The sequence below is a fragment of the Rosa chinensis genome, unplaced genomic scaffold (genome assembly GCF_002994745.2).
Source record: "Rosa chinensis cultivar Old Blush unplaced genomic scaffold, RchiOBHm-V2 RchiOBHmChr0c23, whole genome shotgun sequence".
Classification (NCBI taxonomy): Eukaryota; Viridiplantae; Streptophyta; class Magnoliopsida; order Rosales; family Rosaceae; genus Rosa; species Rosa chinensis.
Window position 1 is genome coordinate 130,076 of NW_020126836.1, and position 8,333 is coordinate 138,408.

The 8,333-nt window shown below is 35.7% G+C and overlaps 2 long non-coding RNA genes across 3 annotated transcripts; both read left to right on the plus strand.

The window, feature by feature from the left end:
• The first annotated feature begins 1,441 nt into the window (after positions 1-1,441).
• Positions 1,442-4,035, plus strand: LOC112181317. Its single transcript, XR_002928772.2, has 3 exons — positions 1,442-1,500; positions 1,695-1,738; positions 3,958-4,035. It is a non-coding gene; the product is annotated as an uncharacterized LOC112181317 (long non-coding RNA).
• Positions 4,036-5,315: 1,280 nt separating this feature from the next.
• LOC121050890 lies at positions 5,316-6,435 on the plus strand. 2 transcript variants are annotated; one of them, XR_005804294.1, is made up of 3 exons: positions 5,316-5,526; positions 5,692-5,881; positions 6,236-6,435. It is a non-coding gene; the product is annotated as an uncharacterized LOC121050890 (long non-coding RNA). The 2 variants fall into 2 exon arrangements; XR_005804295.1 differs by having other exon boundaries at positions 5,692-5,757.
• The last annotated feature ends 1,898 nt before the right edge of the window (positions 6,436-8,333 follow it).

Genomic DNA, 8,333 nt, shown 5'->3' on the forward strand with positions numbered 1-8,333 from the left:
ACTTGGTGGCCACTGTGCTAATCTAGATCCAGGGCTTACTCGTTTTGGGTATTTCATTCATTTTGGCTTACTCTTCACTCGTTCCTCTCCTCTCTCGTTGTATCTAATTCGACTCAGATGCTTCCAATTCAATGGCGGGGTCATTCATGCGAGTTTCTTTCTGTCCGAGTGAAATTCGTACAGAATTTCGATTCAACTCAGATGGTCTCTCTTCTCTGTTCTTTGAAAGCTCGCGTCTTGGGTCAGTTCTCAACTCTCTTTTCGCTTGGTTTCTGTTTTGGGCTTCTTGTTTTTTACTGGTAGATTCAATTTTATGTTGAGATTTTCAGTTATAATCTACTAGAAATTATCTGTGATTTAATTCATTGTGGACTGAAAGCTTTAGTCATTGCTTGTGTGAATTTGCTTCTTTCCAACATTTGGAAATTGATGAAGTTTCAGTTGGGTTTTCGAAACAGAAAGAGGAAGAAGTTGATAGAAATGGGAAATTGGAGAGAGCAATTGATGGGGTTTCAAAAGAGGAAAAGATAATAATTTTGAAAAGCTTTGAACATAGAAATGGCAAATTGGAGGGACAGATTGATGGAATTTCAGTTGGTGTTTCAAAAAAGGAGGGGATGGTGATTTCAAAAGGCTTAATTGGGGCTGCTGTGGATGAAATTCTATCTGGGGAGAGTGAAAATGATGAAAATGTGGAACCTTTTGTGTCTTCTGGTCGTGATTCTCAAGCTTCTACTCGGTTGCCTTGGGAGAGAGAAGGTGAATTGGGTAATGGGGAAGGTGGTAAGACAATAAAGAAGTGGAGTAATACGCTTTCAACTGAGGCATCCCTTCCAGAGCATGAGTTGAAGAGGCTAAGGAATGTTTATTTGAGGATGTTGGAAAGGACTAAAGTCGGAGCTGCCGGTATCACACAGGGTTTGGTGGATGCCATATATGAGAGTTGGAAGGTGGATGAAGTGGTCAAGTTGAAGTTTGAGGAGCCACTCTCACTTAACATGAAAAGAACTCATGGCATTTTAGAGGTTGGTGTCTGTACATTGTTATATATCTTGCTCTCTTTCATCTATATCAATTGAATCGTTCTGATTATTTTAGTCTCAGCTGACTAGTATTGTCTGTATTCTTTTGAATTGGAGATGCAATAATGATGTTGATAATAGCTATGTTGTATATTGTTAATAAGTTGTTCAAGAATTGAGTGTCCTGGTAACTTATTTAGGGTTGTCTTCTATTCTGTGCCAGAGTAAAACTGGAGGTTTGGTTATATGGAGATCAGGCAGTTCAGTAGTGTTATACAGGGGAATATCATACAATCTTCCGTGTGTAAACTCATATACCAAACATTTGGAGACTGTTGACCTATCTTTCCACTGGTTTGATTCATTTTTTCTTTTGAAGCTATAATTTCTGTTCAAGGAGCTCCAAAGATCTCCTTAGTCCCGACTGCAATCGCACCGAGTATTTTCTCAGTGCAATTATCAATTACCATCTTTATAGGTAATATTATTTTCTCTAATTCTTCTTCTTCTTCTTCTTCTTCTTCTTCTGTGGGAACTATGGTTTTTCCTCTTTTTAGTTTTAGGGGTAAATGAACACGTTGATAGATGAGAAACTTGATGTTAACTTTATATTTTTCATTATCAGAGAAACAAAAGTAAATCTACTCACCGAACTTATGAATCCATTAACAGATATTGAGGAGCGGCACGAATTGTTGCAGGGCTAGGTTTCCCAGGTATATCTGATACGCCCAAAATAGACGCTCAACTTAACCCTGCAAGATGTAGTCGTTAGCAATATAGAGTAAGCAGGGATCGTTCAAGCCGGGGATTGAGGGTAACTTTATAATTCACACAAAAGAAAACAAAACAAAACTAACTAAAGCACAAAACAAATAACAAAACTAAGAAAAAGAAGAACGTCAAAGAGGGAAAAAGATGGCAGGACAAGATGGGGATAGAAGGGTGCGTTGCAATCCTAAGTTGAAACAGATTTGGGGTTTTTGGTTTTTTTAACGAAAATAAAAGATAAAACAAAAGGAAAACGAATTTGATTTTAGGTTTTGAGAAAATAAGATGGAGAACATGTTAGAGACTCGGAAATCCACCACCAATTACTTTCAACCAATGTTAAGTTAACTTAGATTCAATTACTGAGGTATGAATAGAAACCAACCAAGAAACAAGTCGGAGCAGATCATGTCCCTTATTAATGTTTCCCTAATTACTTAGTCTACGTGGACGCACAATAGCTAAGCCTATCAAACATGCAATCAAGGTATAGAACGCTATCCTATCAACAACACATATAGTGTCAACACATTTGAAGCATTAAGATCTCATGGAAACGATTGATTATAGAGTTGCAGTCTAGTGTGGAACGCCTACCTAGCATGCTCTTCTAGTTGTTTAAAACATCAACTTTTGTTCAAAGCCTTGCATACTTGTGGATTAGAAAACAAGACGATTAGGTGAATTACTTTCTAAACCTAACTCCAATTACATGCATAAATCCTATGTTGGCCACCATAAAACAAACACATGTAAAAGTTTTCAATCAATCAGAGATAAACAACCAATCAACACCAAAGATCATGAAACTAAATTTAAACAAACATATGTTCTACATAATTGGGGCTTCAAACCTCGCCCCTAACAAAAGGTAACTAGCCACACATCGTTTTAAATTCAACAAATAAAAGCATGAGTATTAGATTACAAGATGATAAAAACCGTAAAAGGGAGAGTATGAGAGCCACGAATTCACTTTTAGGCAGCCTTAGATGCAGGCAATCCTTCAAGATGGGGCACGGCTGGAGCTTGATGGAAGTGGATGGTGAATTGCACGGTTTTCCTTCTTGAAGACTTGGGAATTTTTGAGACTTTGTGTGCTAGGGTTTGGGGGCAGAAGATGGCGCTGTAGGATGGTTCCTTTCAACGTGTTCAGAGCCTCTATATATGTAGAACGCACAGCCTAAGTTTCCTTTTCCAATTCTGCTTTGAAAGCCTCCCCTAGTTGCTTGAGGATTACCCTACTTGGTGCATAATTAAATGATTTTCAAGCCTCAATAATCTTCCAAAAATCTTGATGAATCATTCTAGGACTCTCCTTCATATTTGCAGCAGCAATAACCTTCCAAAAATTCCCTGGAAATCCGTCCAAAGAAGAATTCTGCAAAACCGTCCTGTTTTGACTAGGATTCAATTTCTGACTCTGAAGCTTCCTTCTTGGACAAGGAACGACTTCGTCTTGACAAGTTTCTGGATGGTTCTTGACTCCCACGTGCTCTATGACATCATATCATCTAGAATGATCAATAACCTTCTGGAAAAACTCCAAGAAAATCGCCGGAAAAGATCTCCCAAAAAGCTTCGTGAAAAGCTGACAGTTTCTGCCTTATCGGGAAGCATACTTCGACTTTGATTTCCTACTGCCTTGTTGATGCTTCTGACCAGTTCTTTGGCTGTGGTTGAAGTATAAAATCATGTATTTAAGGGTCGCTGGTCCTTTCTTCAAATTTGCAGATGGAATGATGCAAGAATTGCTCCTCAAAACCGTTCCCAGAAAGCTGATTCTGAAACTGCAGTTTTCTGCTTTGCAGCAACTGTTTTGTACAATGAATTCCGTGGACTTCCCTTGTAATTTCTGGCCAAATGGTTAATCAAACTTGGTCCTCTGCATCAGTACTTCATTATCCATGGCTCCATTGCTCCCTTTCAGCTCTTATTTCTCTTGAATCACTCCACGAACTACCTAAAAAGAAAACAAAGTTAAAACTGACTTTTTAAAGGAAATAGCTAAGAAAAGTGTAAGGGATTTCACACGTTATTCGTCTCATTTATGCTCCTATCAATATCATATATATCTCGTAATAAACTAAAGGGATCACTATATTCCAGTTACAGATTCCATTTATTGTTTGGTGTCTGAAGCTTGGTAATTGTATTTTACCAGGAGAAGAGATTTGTAGATGCAAAATGAGTTCAACGTAATGGTGGTCAGAAGTTGGAGCTGCACGATTTTGTACGATGGTGGGTTGTTTCTTTTTCTGCAATCAGTATCTAGAATTGTAATAATATTGGGCATGTGCACTTGTTTGAGATATTAAAAATGCCTGATCTGTTTGTTTGTGTTTGTTTTTAATAAGTGTAAGCAAGAGTCCTGCTCTTTTCAATTACTTCAGTTCCAAGCTGTGACTTTTTATTTTGACTTTTATATTATTATCATTATTTTTTTTTTCTCTTGTCCTTGCAACATCTCACCAAAAGTAATAAGAGGTTTATTGGGATGTTAATCACCATTGGATTCAATTGTTTTAACTGCTACCAACAAAACCTTCTTTCATATTGCATAAACAAATAGCAAAGATGATACTCCAAGTGCCAAATTACTCATCTCGATGTATCATTTGTAGTCACTTTCTGTTCCTTTTGTTTGCCGAAATTTGAACAAAATGTTATTTGCCCTTCCTTTAGAATGAGTTGGTTTGGTCTTCCAATGGAGTCATCATTAGATACTTTATATCAATTGCTAGTTACAACTATATTGATTCTGTTATACCTTTTAATGTGATATGCCGTGAAGGGTTTATTGATCAAGACCCTTTGCAGATTAGCAAATGATCATGAACTGACATTACCTTATAACAGGGTTTATTGATTAAACTTATCACATGCTAACCCTTATAACATGGTTTTTGATCAGGCTCAGTTCATTGATCAAGACCCTTTGCAACAGCAAGTGTAATTTTCATTGATCAAGACCCTTTGCAGCAGCAAGTGCAATTTTCATTCATCCATCAAATTTGCAGCACCAAGTGCAATTTTCAGTTTGGGCTCAGTTCACAGAGTATAGGGCTTTTCAATTAAGAATAGGTATATTAATTTTAATTTGTTTTTTTTAATATGAAATTGTGCAGTCACCATTGCTAGAAGAGATGATTAATTTCTTTTTTTCCAGGTAAATTTCCCTCTCCATTTTCTTCTCCTTTTCCATCAATTTGTGTTTACCAATTGCACAATTATATTTTCCTTTTCATGTCATCGCAATTATGATTTCCACTGGTTTGATTCATTTTTTCTTTCAAAGCTATAATTTTTGTTCAAGGAGCTCGAAAGAAATTTAGTTTTGACACTCATCTGATCTTTGCTTGGAACATTTTACCATAATTGAAATCTATATTTTTGTTTTTGCAATTTTTTTTTCCTTCTAAGAATTGGTTGGGTTGGTTTTATTCTAAGAATGACAATTAGGATCACAATAGTGGTGTAACTTTGAATAATATCAAGTTATGAACAGATATAAAATGGAACATAAGTAGAGCAAATGAACTGTAAAGACATTTTGGTTGAGTTTTTACTTTATACTGTTTGGTACTTTGGTTTAATATGCAGCTGATTTGCTATAAATGGGAGAAAATGATGGATTAATTTCATGATTTTGTTCTTCTGCATTTGCAGGGGTCCATTCAGATGCAATTGTCATGATCGAAACAGAAAGAGGAAGACTCTGAGAAATACAAAGGTAAGGCATGCTTATGCAGATTTCCAATTAAAGTTTGAGTCCTTGAATTGAAGATTTAGTATTTTTTTTTAATTTTCAGGTCTGGAAGATTTGGAATTTATATAAGGGGTTCAAACCAAGTGAGTCTTCTCTAACCTGTATCTTTGGTTTAATTTGGTTTGTTAGATAAGTTGCCAGATTGATGCAGAGACAATGAGTTTGGGTACAAGTACAATGGCCAGCAGTGACTAAGTGAGTTCTTATCTTTGATATTTCTCTCCTTCATGATTGATATAACTTTTAGTTATCTTTTGAACTTCTCGGAGAAGAAGAAGAAGAGAGAGATGGAAGGAAACAAGAGGCAGAGAAGAGAGAGGTAGAATTTTTACATTGAAGTTGCTCAGATCCCAACATTTGTTTACATATAATTATGTGACCTTTTTTCTTTAGGTGCCACATATTGTGTGCAAGTGATTGGGGGTGTTCAGAGTTTGGTTTTTCATTTAATTAGTTGCTGTCTTCTTTTCTTCTTTGTTTTGGAAAAAATGATGTGGCTTTGCTGAATGCTCATGGTGGAATGCTTATTTACTGTTAGTATTCTTAATAATCCATGCTCATGGTGCAATCTGCGATATTAATTATTGGAATTGGGTTATGGTGTAACATTGAAAAAGGGTGATATGCAAAGCCATACAAGATATATCAAATTTTTTTTTTTTTGATGTCTTAGGTTCCGGATGCAACTAGTGACCATGAAATTCGGAGGGAGTCTGTAGGAGAAGAAGGGAATCCAGATTCAAGCAGTGATAGAGCAATAGACTGAGTTTCAATATGTTATTGCATATTTTTGTTAAGTGTTACTCTTGGTTGTCTTCATTAGGTACTTGGTTTTGGGCATAACTTAATTTGTACTTCTTCTAATTACCTATACTGATAACTTAATTACATTGCAATGAAATAGATGAGTTAATGAACAATATATGTGTTGTGTATTGATATTTTTATCCCATTTTTCGGATATTGCAAAAATACAGGTTTTGTTAAAAAAAAAAAAAAAAAAAAAACAGGTTGGCTACTAGCATCGGTGAATTGCCATAGCCAAGAATATATTTCTATATAACACCACACCAAAGCTACGGCAATGAGACCGTAGCAAAATTTACTATTGAAAAATTGGCGGGAAGCAAATTAGTTTGGCAGCAAAAGAAAATTGGCGGGAAGCAAATTAGTTTGGCAGCAAAAGAAAATTGGCGGGAAACAAATTTGATAGGAAACAAATTTTGGCGGGAAGTAATATAATTATCTTAATATTAATTATGCTGCGACGGAAATTTAATATTAATTATGTTGCGAAGGAAATTTGCCGTAGTATATTTTGTAATGGCGACGACATTAGGTAGCATGAAACCGTCGCAGAGTAAGTGTCGCAAAGCTATTTGCCGTCGCAAAAGTGATCTGTGACGGCATTTTGCCATGGCTAAAGATATTGGCGACGCCACCAATGGCGTCAGAAGCTTTGTCGTCGCAGAGCCGTCGCAAATGCTTTTTTGCGACGGCAAAATAGCTTTTAGCTACGATAGGGCGCCGTGGCGATTGCAATTTTTTTTTGTAGTGAGCTACAAGTCTCAAACCACAACCGCACTTACAATTGAATTAAGTAAAATCAGTAATCCCTGCATAGAAACTTAGTTCAGGAGATCACATTAAAAACAAATGATAGAAATCATATAAATCCCTGCATAGAGTTTAGTTCAGGAATTTACATTAAAACAAACAATTCAAAAAGCGGTGATCCCTGCATATAACTTAGTTCAGGAGATTACATTAAAACAAACAATTCAAAAGACAGTAATCCCTGCATATGACTTAGTTTAGGAGATTACATTTAAAATCAAACAATTAGAATGACACGGAAAATAGATAAAGAAGTCAAACAACTCACACTAGAGTCGATGATCACCCATCAACTCCAAATAAATCATCTCACAACATGACTCGTTTTCAAAACTCGACATCCTTACCCCTTAAGGTAACATACATCACAAAAGTGATAAAAAATCAGAACATTCATTCTTCTCTTTTTGTTCTTTCTTCTTTTCTTCTCTTTTCATATTTAGACAAGGATCCCACTGTTAAGAACTTCTATCCTCCAGCTCTGTTGTTGTTGTTGTTGTTTTTTGTTTGTTAATTTTTTTTTTTTTTTGGTTGGGTACTACAAATGCTTAGATAGCAGCACATTTAATTGGATCTCCTCTTTCAATTTGCAATGATACCACTGATTCATTCTTTTTTGTTTAATTCACAAAATACTTTCAATTTATTTCTGTTCGTAAAAGGCAGTATACCCCAATTGTATTACGATGTACCAAAGGTTGTAGCTGACCGGCCTCTTTTCTGCAGGTTTAAAACGGAATAGCAGCTAAACTGTCAAAACTCTAGAGTTTAAAATCAAGAGTGAGGCATTTTGTTTTATATTTCTTGCTTACGCCTTTTGTTTTGTTTGTGTTGGCTAAACAGAGAAATAGAGGTTGGTTGTGATTGTTTGCTTTCCTTTGCACAAAGACATAGAGAGAGAGAGATAGTTGATATTCAGAAAAGGAGATTCTGAACTCATCATCTCAGTACAAGGTTAGTTGTCTCTGAGCCAATTTGCTTTTTAATTTGTGAGTTGTGAGTTCTTTCTTTTTTTAATTTCTATATCTGAATTTGTGATTAATTTATGTTTCTGTTTTTAACTCATCTTATTTCTGTTTTGGTTGGTCAATTAATGTGGGGAATTAATTTATGTTTCTCTTTTTAATTGCATTGAAACAAAGAGTATAGTTGTT